This window comes from Anas platyrhynchos, chromosome 24 (genome assembly GCF_047663525.1).
Source record: "Anas platyrhynchos isolate ZD024472 breed Pekin duck chromosome 24, IASCAAS_PekinDuck_T2T, whole genome shotgun sequence".
NCBI classification, from domain to species: Eukaryota; Metazoa; Chordata; class Aves; order Anseriformes; family Anatidae; genus Anas; species Anas platyrhynchos.
Genome location: NC_092610.1, coordinates 4986025 through 5000110, shown reverse-complemented (window position 1 = coordinate 5000110; position 14086 = coordinate 4986025). Strand labels below are relative to the sequence as shown.

General features: G+C 47.1%; 3 long non-coding RNA genes across 3 annotated transcripts in view; 2 read left to right on the top strand and 1 right to left on the bottom strand.

Moving 5' to 3' along the window:
- LOC110351955 (uncharacterized) overlaps positions 1-14086 on the top strand; it is a 171167-nt gene that overhangs the window by 134887 nt on the left and 22194 nt on the right. The gene's annotated exons all lie outside the window — the stretch shown is intronic.
- On the top strand, positions 625-3484 carry LOC139999400 (uncharacterized). The gene is made up of 2 exons (XR_011804843.1): positions 625-965; positions 2729-3484. It is a non-coding gene; the product is annotated as an uncharacterized lncRNA (long non-coding RNA).
- On the bottom strand, positions 3249-10417 carry LOC119713643 (uncharacterized). The gene is made up of 3 exons (XR_005260858.2): positions 10183-10417; positions 6163-6307; positions 3249-3386 (listed from the first exon to the last, which is right to left on the bottom strand). It is a non-coding gene; the product is annotated as an uncharacterized lncRNA (long non-coding RNA).

The following is a 14086-nucleotide window of genomic DNA, read 5'->3' as shown; positions in this document are numbered from 1 at the left end:
AGGCATTTGAGTTTTCCTAAATCTGGGCTCTTTCTTTAGAAAAAAGAGCCTCCAGCCTCTGGTGGTAATCTCTCCTCGTGCTCCTGGCAAGAAAGCCATTTGCACACCTTGTTTCGATCGTGCAGCTAAATGTATGAGGTTACATGGCGTAAATCTGGGCTGAAGTGCAGAACCCCAGCCCCTGAGAAGGAAGTCCTATCAATTTCAGAGAATTTCTTCATATTGTCTTGGAAAGAAGCCAGTTGAAAATGCCTGAAAATCCTGAGGACACGTGGTGTCCTTGCACTCTCTTCTACGTGTAGACAAAAGCAATAGGGGGTGAGCAGAGAGAAACCACATGTATCTTAAAAATAAAGTGAAGACCTGAATTTCCCATGACAGCTTTTCATTCCCTGGCATGTACCGCTGCAGGTAACAGCACACAATGGGCTGGAGCTCGTCAGAAGAGAAGTACATCTTTTAAGTCAAATATTTGTCATGCCTGTGAGAAATTAATTGCTAGTTTTGCATAATTAACTTCCTAGCAGGCTGCTTCTCTAAAAACAAAATGACCTGAGGTACAGTAGAAAATTCTGAAATTTTAAGTAAATAAGTGTTTTCAGTTAAAGAGATCAATGAGATTAAATGATTCATTACGGGCCTCTTGCAGATTTTGAGGAACACTTGCTGGAAAAACCTGAGCAATTAGTTGTGGGTTTGTGTGTGGGTTTGTGCATGTTTGGGGGTTTGTTTTTTTGTTTGTTTGTTTTGGTTCATTTTGTTCAGATTTGGGAATCTCTCCCCATCTCTCCCCAGCAGACATGAGGAAGAGGTTGGGGAGCAGGAGACACAGCCGGGGTCTTTCTTACTCCCTGCAGGTGGCCAGGGGCATGCTACAAAGGGAAGGCTGAACTACCAGGGGAAAAAGGCTCGGTCATGACAACAGCAGAGCTCTCCAACTGGCATGTGAACTTCTCTCTCACAGTGTGAGTGTTGTAATCTTGTATGCCAGGGCGTCAGCAGAGGCTGGGGATTTATTATTTTAGACGATGGGAGTTCGAGGAGTAACTCCATTACCTGGCAGCAGCAGCGATGTCCTTGTGAGCCAGACACGGCACAAGGCAGGGCACGGGGCTGTGTTCTGCAGCATCAAGATAAGCATAAATAATACAAATCATTTGATGTGCTAAAATGTATTTGTAGACTTATAAGTAGAGTTTGTATGAAGCCACTTTTACAATCATAAAACCAGTTTCAGTAGACAGGAAAGCTTCAGGTATGCACATACAGTTTTCATGCTGATAAGTGGGATTAATACTTTTATAATTATCAATCCATAATTTTCTGTGTATGCACTTAGTAGCAACACACTGCCACTAATCCACATGCAGGCACACACCCATATATACATATTTACTCCTATTTACACACAACATACTGGCAGAGATCCTGACAGTGCATATACACTGCATGTGAACGTTGTATTGTTACCGCCCTCCCGCTGCACATGTTCCAGATGCAGCCGTAGCTCTGCAAAGAAGAGCCGTGGCTGTGATGTGTCCATTCCCAGCAGGTCTTCTCCGTCTCCAGCTTTAAATCCCATCGCCTGACTTTAAAGGCAGTGTGGAGCCGAACCTAGCAGATAGCTACTGCGCGGATGTCCCACGGTGCCGCTGCCTAAATTTTGTGTGTCAAAGGAATTGTCAGAGCCAGCTAAGTGACTTAGGAACTAGAAATGTGAAATATTTTGGAAGTCTTACTTACAGGACACTGTCTACTGACAATGAAATCTAGGGCTTAAAAACAGAGCTTGAATCTTTTAGATCTCATGAGATAGAATTTGTGGTCCTAGAAATTAGGGGAAAAAATGTTCTGACCTTAAAAAGGAGTGCACAGCTCTGAAAACATGGAGAGTAAATTAATAGAGAACCCTAGGATGCCAAGTTTATGGTCACTTTTTGGCTGCGTGCCTAAATGTGAAAAAGATATGTTCCGTGAATATCTTCTAATTAATTGCCTAAGGAGCTCAAAGCTACCAAACAAAGGGAAAATCATTTTTTGAAGCTTCGTAGCCATTCCTTTTATGGGTCCTGTTAAACAGTAACATCTGTTTGCAGAGCTGCAAGGCTTCCTCCTCTTCCCAGCCATGGTCCCTTCTCTGCTTTTTCTCCCTCCATTCTCGGGCAGTCCCTATTTCCAGCTAAGCTCCACCTGAACTCTGTCTCTTGTTCCCTGTGATCAGCTGGTAAAAGTGTGCTCCCAGGTGTAGTCTGGCCACAGAGCAAGTGGATTAATAACTGGGATGGAGATGTATCTCTTCTGCTTATGTAGTAAAGAATGAAACAAAAACTAATGGTTATTTTCAGATAGCCTGACAGTGATTAATTGCTGTTCCAGCAGATGCTCCAAATAAAAAATGTTGTAGCTCCCTGATTTATGCTGGGTGCAGAGCAACTAAGAGGAAACACATTGCAAAGATGGGGAGGGGGGCAGCTCCTACCCCAGCCGACATGCCACGGGGGTAACCCCCAGTATTGACATTAAAAACAAAGAGCCCAAGGTGCCCCCCTGCTCTGTCAGCCCTCCTGAGAGGGGGCAGAGGGGAAGGCAAGAGGCTGCAGAAGAGGTAGAAAGTCTCAGTCCGATTGATGGGAACGTAAAAATGAAAGGGAGAGGTGAGGAAGGCGTGGGGAGAATTTTATGATGGCATCAGTTGTGTAATAACACTGTGGGATTTTTATGTTTGCAGATGGGAAGAGATAATGCCCTGCTTTATGAACGGGGAGAATCAGTCAGACATTGCCACGGCCGTACCAAGAATGCGGACTGTTTGTTTGATATAGTGTATGATTAAGGGACACGACAGGGATATCTAGAAACCATCATGTAGGCAGCTAACCATCCATCTTTCTGACTTGTGTGCACAGCAAATTACAGAGCCCAACTTGAGTGTGTTTGTGTGCAAGCAGAAGCTACAGAGCTGGGCGCATTCAGTTCTTAGGGCTGGTTTGAAAAGGTGCAGAAGGGGAGAACAAACCCTTTGGGCAAGCTCTGCCAGAGCAGAATGTTCCTGGGGAAGTGATGCATCAGGGCCTTACACAGGGACATGCCCACGGGGCCCTGGATGTCCCCAGAGGAGCTGGTCTCTGCTGGCCAAGAGTGACATCTGGAAGTGGGAGAGCTCCTGCAGCAGCTCGTTGGTGATGGCAGCTCCTGCCTTGGCTGAGCACAGAAAGGCTTTGGGTACCAGTCCATCCACCCTCTTGTTCCCTGCATCCATCTTCTCCTTACTGGAGCTGAAACACCTGCGTGTGCACTAGGGCACAGAGTGGTTCCTACTGTGTATGGACCTGGTCCCACACCAGTGAGAGGTTTTCCAGGGGCCGTAGTCACCTCTGCGTGCATTCCTGCTGGACCGGAGAGACATGGATCAAATTTCCTGCTTTCCCCAAGGCATGTTTGCTTTTCTAACACTCTGCTTTAAAATAAAGTCATCCAGATTCTCCTTTGCCTCCACTGCAGGTTTCTCATCATGGTAGGAGATAAACTATGGAGAACAAAATCCCTATTTGATCATAAGAGCATTCCTAGGCTCTTTCATGCACAAGTCTTTTTAAAAAACCTTTCTAGTTTCAGAGCTATTTTCTGAGACTTGAAGAGAAAAAACCCAAACCTTATAAATGTCTCACAAGCACGTTGAAGGTCCCTATTAACTTTTCTGCTTTTCCTACAATAATTATTTCTGTCTATTTTAATTTTGCCTTGGTGGAGACGAACTCAGAGGCTGCTTCAGACGGAGGCAGGCATTGCTCCAGGCGCTCACGCAGACCGAAACGCGGAGCCCTTGCTGCTCACACTGCACCAGCCCATGGGGATGCCAGGATGGAACAGTGCAACTCCCCCCGCATCATCCTAAGTTTATTTTAAAGGCTGAAGAGGCACAGGCAGAGCCTGGCTCCGAATCCAGCTGCCAAGGGTTCAGATTTTGGCTCCGTCATGACTTAACTGTATTCATGGCAATTAATTTTAGCAGTCAGTCTGTATGCACAGAGATTCTTGGGGAATCCAAAAACCCAACCCCATTTATCCATCTGCACTCTTGAGCCTCATCCTTGTGCAGTGGGACGCTGACCCAGCTGGGGCACGCGCCCCCCACAGCCCCAGTAACCAGGCAATGATTATTCTTCTGGAGGTGCCCCAGCAAAACCTGCCAAATGCTGATGTTGTGCAAAACTGAAAATTGCACCGGTGCTGAGGGGGCTGCCTAATTACAGCACTATAATTAGATAGGCGGATGGGCAGATTTCCTCTGGCCGCTACCTGGCGGGATGGGACCTTGCAGCCTTACACATTCTCCCCTCCAGAGCCAGCTCGAGGCTGGCTGTGCTGCATGTGCTGGAGCTGCCACGAAGGAGCATGGTCACTGTTTCTGTGCCTTCCCACACTCTTCAGTCTACGAGCAGGGCACACAGCTCCCCTGCTGCCCTGGGGCTTGGCTCCGAGCTCCCTACTAACAATGCTATGGTTTTTCCATCTCCCCATCTGTCCTGTAGGTAGGATCAGAAATCAACTGGAGGAAACACTAAGTTAACAGGGTAATAAGCAGGGTTGTTCAGGGGATGGATGCCACCATGGAAAGGGGCAGGGAGGCTGGCAGCTTGGAAATGTAGGAGCATGAGGCTGTCTCTGCACTCCCTTGGCCTCGCTGCCCCTACTCCATGCTGCAGCACGCCAACAGGACAGAGGAGACTGGGGCTCAGCTGGAAGAAGCCACAGCCCATCTCTGGAACTTGGTGACACTCTCAAAATCCCAGGGACAGTGAGCCCTAGTACAGAGATGTGTCTAGAGTCCCGACCTCAGCCTCCATGCCTGCCCTGAAATAATTTCTTCATTTACTGAAAACACAGAAGGGAGGAAAAAGTGCAGCCTCTCGGAGTTCTCTGCTGGAAGAGCCACAAACTATTCCTGTTCCATCTGCTTTAATGTCAGGTGCTCGCACAGCAGCGGGTATTTCGCCGGCTCCTCTCTGATCACTCTCAGACAGGGCAGGTTTCCATCAGAAGCTATTTGACAATTTGTCTTTAATGAAAGACCTGGCACATTACATCGCTATTTTGCTGTGAGCCTGTTATGTGGCAGCCTCAAATTCTAATTGCTCTGGCTCCTTTTAATGTAGACTCACAATGTAAGGCTTGTTCGTAGTACTAAAAAGGGAAGGGACTTCCCTTTCCTGTAACTTGTGCTCTAGTTCTGTTTCAGGTTTATCTTGTCAGGATCTGGCATTTCTACCTTTTTAAGGTCTACCTTTTTTAACTCTGATCTCCTCGCTCCCCCCTCCAATGTACTTGCTGTTTTGAAAACAAAATGAAACAAAAAAGAAAAAAGAAATAAAGAAAAAATACAGAGACAGAAGTGATAAATTTTGCTCAGGCGAATATATCCTTAAGTAGTTCACTCCTCTTCCCAAAATAGACCCTGTCCCACACAGGCTGTCTCCAGCTCCCTGCCCAAGTGGTGGTGCTTTGCTGCACCTGCAGTCCCTTCCTTGCACCTCCAGCAAATTCACTTAGGTGGTAACTCCTTGGTTCCTTCTTTTCTCCATCTACTTGGTATCAAATGGAGATGGTGGCATTAGAGAGCCAGAGTGCCTCTGACTGAAGGAAGGATTTCTGCTCCTCTGTGCTCAGTGCTGTACAAACAAACCCAGGGCAGGAAGATGCACCCTGCCAGGCTCTGATTCAGCTCCCAGGGAAGCCCATTGCTGGCTCCAGTGCGGGCAAGAAAAACTTTGGGATAGGAAATTTCTTGAGGATTTCAGTGTGATCTGACCTCCTAGTCTAGAAGTTTTCTAAACTGCATTTTTTTAGTAGTGGGCATGAAAGGAAGGATGCAAGCAGGAAAGGTTAGATGAAAAATAGCAGTGCCCAGCTCTGTTATTTTATGATTGCAAGAGGCTCTTCTGTCTTCAGAAGAAATGGAAGGAAAAAAAGAAGGAAATAATAGCATGCGTCTTCAGTGGCAGCCCAGCACAAAGGATGATGTTAGCCACAGTTCAGGTACAGTGGACATCAGTCACGTTGGCCACCACATGGCTGTGGGTGCCAGGACACATGTGGGGAAGGTGCTAGACCTGGGCTTGCGGCTCCTGTGCCAAAGGAGCAACGTTTGCAAGAACTATTCACCTGTGCCTTGCCAGGAGGCAAAGGAGAGAAGTTCCTCTTGCCTATGGTAGCACCGGCTGGGGTGACTTGTATTCATGGGACATGTAATGGGATTGCATGTCTTCGAACCCTCGGCTGAGGTCCTGGAATTTTTCTGCTATGGTACCTAAGGAAAGAGAGGCAGAAGGGCATTAAATAAGATCCACTGACCAACATGGGTTTTCCTGACAGTAGCATCATGAAGGATCTTTTGTAACACTGAATTTCTGATGTCATGGAAGACATTTTTACTCCATGGTGAAAAATTACATCAATCTTTTCCTCGCATCCTACCAGCTCTGTAGGGGCATAGCAACCCCAACCAGAATTAGAGGTGTGAGCACTGTCTAGTCTTGGATTCCATCCACATACCAACAAAGCCAACTGCTGATTGTCTGGTGCTAAAAAAAAAAAAAGCAAAACACATTCAGGCTTTTATTTTCCAGCAACACTTTTGTTTTTCCTCTGAAAAAGACAAAACAGAAAGGGTCCGTTTTATTAGGATACCATTTGCTGTTGAGAAAAGATATTAGGAAAATAAGCAAGCGGTGCCCAGCTTATGACCTTGTTGTCCACACGAAGATGAATGACCCAAACCTGCTCAATCCCTGATTATGCACCAGCTTCCACTGGAGAAATGTGTTTGTTCACTTTCACTGGGTGGACGCAGAAAGGCAGATCACGAGACAGGCCAGCAGAGAGAGAGAGATGAAAAAGCGAGAGCAGCCCGCTTCCAGTAAATGCTCTCAGACTCACATTTTCATTAGTCCTAAATTCAATCACAGTTTAAAGGAAGCAAAAGATAAAGAGCTAGGGAACATTTAAAGGATTCTTCAGAGGGAGAGAGGCTTGCTTCACCATTAAAAACCTGACTAGAAGTTATTGTTATTATTCTCAGTGCCGCTGTGCCCAGAGGCCTCAGTCAAGATGAGTTTCCCATTGTGCATGTGTTCGAGGGGGGCTGCACGCATCGGCTGCTGTGTGGCACCGCTGGAAGTGGGCACTATGAGAGCTGCTGCAGTCCTGCCAGGAGCTCAGCACCCAGCAAGGGGCTCTGCTCCCCATTTTCTGCAACTTAAGTAGGTATAAGTGACAGAGGGGTTAAGCCAGTACAGTAATGGCATCAACAATAGCAATGGCAATAAAGCAAGAATTATTATTATCATCACTGTCTTTGCAAGGGAAAGATGCTGAGGGGATGCTGAGGAGTCTGGAGCACCCGGCTTCTCACCACTGCTCTGCCCAGGTGCCCCTGTGGGGCTGGGGCTGGGGCAGATCGCTGCCTCTCTGCTTGCCCTCACTTTCTCTGCATTCAGGCTAAAAGCCTCTCTTTCTGACGTCCTGAGCACATTGGGTCACTTCAAAGCACAGTCACCTCTGTACTCCTGGGCGGCAGTGCAAAGGAGCTGGGCTCAGACTGTCCAAGTTGCTGATGGGTTGGAAAATTTGCCAAAGAGCCCTGCGGAAGTCACTATAGGAGCTTTCAAGTTTAGCCCCCAGGATTAAAACTGCAGCCCCTGAAACCTTTACCAGCATCAGACAGGAAATCAGTGGCAGAAAGCAAACCCTAAGATTCTTGTGTCAGGCTGGTTTGTCAGCCTTGGGCTCCAGAAGACCTTTGATGATCCCTCCCAGTCCTTGGTCCCACCCCAACATCAGATGCACGTCACCAGCATCGCAGCAGCTCAGCCACGAGCCACACTCCGAGGTGCTCTTCACCAGCCCATGCCTTACACATCCTCCACCATTCAGATTGTTAGAGAGTTGGCATTGGGGTCCCAGCAACAGAGGGACATCCTAAGGCTCTCGGCATGTCCTGACACCCCTACAAACCAACGTGACCCTTGAGGTTGCAATGTGGCTGTCTGTTAGATCCAACTGACCACCGAAAGCTCTGGGATGGTCAAACACGTGCCTGATAGACCAGTCCCACTGCCTGTTGGCATTTCTGTAGTTTCCAAGGAAACCTGGTGCTTGTGAGAGAGGACAGACAGATGGGTAGTGTTTGACAAAGGAATTCTGTGATGCTTCACTTTTAAACGACTGTTGCTGCTACCTCCTCGGCCTTTGCCCCTTTGAATGTGAGCTGTTGCTGCTTTGCACAGATGGGGCTTTCATGGGAAGGAGTGGGAAAATCCCAAAGCTCTCACGTGCCTGTTGCCCTTCCTTCCCTGCTCTCCACAGATGAAACAAACAAAACAAAACAAAGAAGCTGTGGCAGCTGGGGCTGCTTCTAATTTTAACGAGGTTTCACCTTCAAAGGAGCATCCGTCGCTGAGCGGCAAAGAGCAGCGTGCACCGTTCAGAAGCAGTTTTGCGGGGACGCACAAAGAATCCTGCCTCTGAACCTCTGACAGCTTTCACTGCACACAGCAGAGATCAGCTGGAAAGATTTATTAGCCAACTTCAAAGCCTGAATTGCTCAGGAAGCTTTTGCTCTTGCCTTATTACTGGAGAACTCTCCAGGTCAGAAACCTTTACTGGGGAAGAAGGGGTTTTTCTTTGGCTGTTTTGTTCTACTGCTTCTGGATGTGCGAATCTAATGACATGACTAATGTCTTCCAGCTTGATAGACATCAGTAAAAACAGATGGGAGAGGACTCAGGGATGTCTAGACTGAGATTTGTCTTGAAAATGAAGGCTGGACCCAGTCCCTAGATAGCAGAGTGCAGACCACACTGCGCTGGGCACAGAGTGCATTCCCCTCTCATTTCCTGCACAGAGAAGCGCAGGTCAGCCCCAGCAGCCCTCTTGCTGAATGCCAGCAAGGTGCTGATGATTCATTGCAGAGCAACAAGTTGCCAAGACAGAGGAGGTATCTGCAGTGACACCAGGAAAAAAGATAAATGGAATAGCATGGAATGACAAAGGTCCTTCAAACACATCCCAGTGGTGGTTGCAGAGCACAGGTCTGTCTGAGATGGCCTGAGGTCCGAGCAGGCTGGTGGTCAGTGCAATACCCTGCCAGCTTGTCCGTGTTTTCCTCAGGAAGGAAATAACATGAATATAAATCAGACCTCGGTTTGTAATTTTCTGATTTTCCTTTGTTCCTATTTTCGTTAAAATCATGTTTTTCTGAAGTGACTTAGAAGCCCCTCTTCTGCCCATTTTCAGGGGAGTTGGGAAGATCAATGACAAGGAAAAGCTGCACGTGCCACCAGTTGCCTGCTTCTGTGGTCACTGAGGTAATTGTGATGTCAAGACCTTGGGAATTCAGCCTTTGGACTCCCTTTGAAATGGGGACTTTGTCTCTTCAGTCATTTTGGACTTTCAACACCCTAAGACTGTAAAGAGAAATAATCCATTGGAGTGTAAACTGGAATCTTTAGAGTTTTATCTTTGTGCTTAGCATTTGTGACTGGACCCTGGCAGTATTTATTAGTCCCTCTTCACAGCCTCACTCTTTCTCATTGAGTCACGTGGACAATATTAAATGGAAATTCATTCTGTAAACTCTGCCCTATTAGGCCTGAAGCCTTGGGGATCAGAGCAGGCTGTAATTATGGCCTTTAGGTGTGAATTACCACATGCTGAATTAGCAGATAACTGTAACAAGGTAGGTGAGCAGGTCTCTAATGTCAGGGATCTGAGGAAGGCTGGGTCCTCTTATCACAACAGCCCATTCAAGAGAGTGGCACTGCCCACCTCTTGCTTATCTGTTGCCTTTGGAGCTAGGGAGGATTACAGAATGCCTCTCTGGAGATAGGGCTTTGTCAGATGGCTCTTGTTAATCAGCCAGGACTGATGGGCTTGCAATAAAAGCGTGATCATGGGCATCACCACAGGAATCACCACTCCACCTAAGCCACTGCGCTATCAGATGCAGCCAGGGCCATGGGTCTCATTAGAGAGTGCAGAATCCCCTGAGCAGGCTCCATTTGTGGGGCTCTCTGTTCAGTCCTGCTAGGTTTAGGGCTCTCTTTGCTCTGATAAGGAACTATCAATAGCTCCTTAATCCTTAAGGTGCCTTAATCCTTTCCGGGGCAGTGTGGATTTCCTTACCTAGACAATGGGGAGGCCGCTCTCCAAGGCCTCTCTCAGTGAAGGACCGTGGCAGTGAGTTCCACCCCTCACGTTGCAGCTGCTTAAAATCCTTTCCCTATAAAATGGGGTAAAAGGAAAAGACAGAAGTGTGATCTGAACTCCAAAAGCCAGAAAAGACCAAATTAATCTCCAGCATCAAAAGAAGCCACAGAGTGCAGCTGATCAAAACCCACCACCAAACCACCATTGGTTTCCAAATTCAGCTTTTAGGAACTTCACAGGTTTTTCTCCTGTCAAAACAACAAGCCCAGCTCCGAGTCCCTTGATCCTCAGACTAACTCTTAGGCCCCTGAACCTTCATGGTTGTTGTGGCCATCCATGCTTCACTATAACAGACTGGTCAATGCTTTATTTTCCAAGGAGTTCCGTGGTGCTGCCTTGTTCTCCACAAGGTGCAGAGGTAAACTCCTTCCCCTCAGGAGAGGGACTTCTTTCCAGCCTGCTTTTCATCCTCCAGCACAGGAGAACTGACACTCTTATTTCACTGTATTTGTGCTTCAACTACTGTGGGACTTCTGGCAGTTCCTCCACCTTCTCGCCAGTGTTGCTTTAGGGCCTGGAGAATACATCTCACCGAGCATGAGATGTGGCACCTCAGGATGTGAAAGCCAAGCCCTGTGACAGACAACATCGAGATGAGGCCTTTTGACTCCAGCAGCCTCCTGGTGAGGTGTGATCCACCCCTGCCATCTCCACCAGCAGCTGCTCTGAGTTTTGCCAGGCAACATTAACGAAATTTTGCCTATTTACCTCCATCCACATGGGATATTGTAGCTCTGGAGGTCCCCTGTCAGCCCCCACGGGGCCAGCCAACCCTGCCTCCGTAGCAGCCTTTCCCTAGGACTGAAAATGTTGATTCAGTACCACGGAGTGTGTGCATCTCTAGGGGGAGAGAGGCAGACACACACACCATGTCCTGACTTTAAATGCATGAGTAACTTATCAGAGGTGATAAATGGGGATTTGAATTCCGAGATGTAACTTATCTCTAAATACATATCTTCCTATTTAGCTGCGTTTACATCCGCCCGTATCTCACTGACTGCAATGTGCCTTATTATATAGCAGTGCTTCCTTTGATGTTCTGAAAGGCTGTTTGTGCTAGTGATGAGAAAAGCAAGGTAGAAGCAGGCTTTCCAGTGCTGGAGTTTTCTGTTGCATTCTCCTTTTGACTGTCTTTCATTTAATGCGTCTAATAAATGGTAGTTTACCGGAATCAAAGAATTCAAAGCTTCTGTTCTTGGTGATGAATACAAGGAATAAGAGGCTTTTATACCCTGTGAAATCTACAGAAAGACTGAGATATGGGGACAGCTTTCCTATACATGTCTCGTAAGTGAGTGCTTATCCTGAGATAGATGCAGTGATCTCTGCAAGAAAATCAACATTTCCAAGCAAGCACGGTGCTGGCACTAATGCTGAGAGGAAGTGGAATCTCAGCATCTCAGAGCCCATTGTGTGCTGACCTGAAAAGCTTTTCAGCGCAGTCACGATGGGATTTTTCAGGTATAATACAGATCCGGCTGCTGTTTTTCATTGGTTACAGATGAGTGTTTAATTTAAAGGGGGTTTGAAAGTCCACAGACATTCCCCCTTCACCCCCAACCCTTGGCATGAACCCTGTTGAAGTGAGATATCTGAAGCTGAGCAGGAAAGGATCATCAGAGCTGCCTTGGGGAGAGCAGAGATCTGGAGTCAGTGCTCGTGGTGGGAGCTGGTCAGGGTCACCAGCAACTCCGGAGACCTTCGTTTGCTTGGTACAGCTTGGGCCTGAGCTCGGTCACATCGCCCACAGCCAGCAGGGACATACCCAAGGGAGAAATGCTCACTCCTTCCTCTCATTTAAGCTCAAAGCTTATCGTGCAACTAATCAACAGAGAGAGCTGAGAAAGCAGGAACATTACCCCTCTCATTGCACAAGAAGAGGCTCAGGTTCAGGGCTGTTGTCCTGATGGGAGCAGGGTGTTGTTCCCTGCTCAGGTCTCAGTCCCTTGTGCCTTTGGACACTTAGTCCCGCTGGCAGAGCTGACCCCAAACTGCTCCTGCCTCCTGGGTTCTCACCCAAGCAATGTCCCACAACACTGGTCACAGTCACCCCCTTGAGCACCTACCTGGCCTTCACACTGCTGTGCCGGATCGAGCGCTAGCTGGGCTGCTGAGCCACCCTGGCATGGTGCAAGCTGTCCCAAGAAACAGCCACAAATCCCAGTGCAGCGCTTCAGGGATTCAGCATCTATCTCCCCTGAGGTGGGGGAGAGAAGTGGATTCGGTCACCTCGTGTGGTTGATTTGGTGCGAGGAGCTGGGCACAGCTGATTTTGTCCTGATCGGTCTCAGGGGCAGGAACAGAGACTGCCTGACCACACTTGGGTAAAACTCGCAGGAACCTTCCCAAGGCGGAGGGAAGTTTGTGGCATCCCTGTATTTCTCATTCCTTACATAATTAACTTGGTTCATTTATCCTAAGTTTAATTTTACAACAGGAAAATAGTTGGGTTTCTCTATAGATAAATGAACGGCTGGGTGGTGTTTTTTATGAACCTTCTCGGTGAAACATGCCTTATAAATTATTTCCTAGAGCAAGAGAATTTGCACATTTAAAACAAAAAGAAGGAGCTGAAGAATTAGTATTGGCTCCTTTGCAGCTCTTGTTTGTGTTCATGCGCTGAGGGCTTTGTCTCTCTGCCGTACTTTCCACTGACTCCAGATTACCGCCTCAAAGCACAAAAGCATTAACACGGCAAGACTCCTTCTTAATAACTCTGCAGAATTGTTCTGCAAATGAACAAAGATAATGTTGGCCTGACAGGTTGAGATTGGGCGGCTGATGAAGGCTGGGGCTGGGAAGAGAGATTTCTCCGATAAACTCCAGCATCAATCGGAGAGAGCAGCTGGAAAAAGAGTAATAAATATATTTTCTCCTTTTACATGTCGTAAGTTATGAATATGAAGCTTCAGCCTCTTTCCATTACAGCATGAAGCGAGTCACTTATCCTGAAGCTATCTTGTTTCAAGCTTCCGCCTGCTGTAGTTATTCAGCAGAGGAGCATCACGCAGCATTGCAAATGTCAGCCAGAGCTGATTCTTACAGCTCTCCGCCTTTCCCTGGGAAAGTTGCTACCCAGAGACTGCAAACACTCGGCTGAACCGCTTGTTTCATTCGGTGGTGTTTTTTGTGGCCAGGATTCAAGGCGAGTTTTGACTTGGACAAACAGACTGTGCCACAAACTGAATGATCAAAACGGAAGGAAAGGGAAAAGAAAACGCATGCTTTTGAAGTACCTGGTGCAGCGGTCTGTTTTCTCAAGCCTAATGCTTTTCTTTACACTGGCAAAAAATCAGGGAAAAGGTTTGCTTGGCCTTACAGCAAAAACAGTGGCCAAACTCTCCATCCCCCAGCAGTGCAGACACAAGAGCTGCCTGAAACTCCAGGACATGCATAAAAAAAATACATACATACATACATACATATATATATATATATATATATATATATATATATATATATATATATATATAAGGTGCACATCAAGAGCAAGTGTTCACCAAGAGATAGCTGTAACAGAGGACAGCTGGTCTACTAAATCCCTCTATTTATTGAGAACTTCTCTCTTTTCCCAGCTCACCTGTGCCTGTAGGCATTTGCTGACCTGAAGAAATGAAAAGCATCTTCTGCTGGGGCTGTGTGGGTTGGGGCTTTTTTTTTTTTTCTTTAAAAATAGAAAAGACAAGCTCAAGATAAATTTTCTGACAGGAAACAGGAAATCTACCAAAATAGTGACTGATGTATTTTCTGTTTTATCAGATATTTGGTCTGAAGTCAGAGGTGATCTGTAAGTACCTCCACATCTGCGGGACACTGG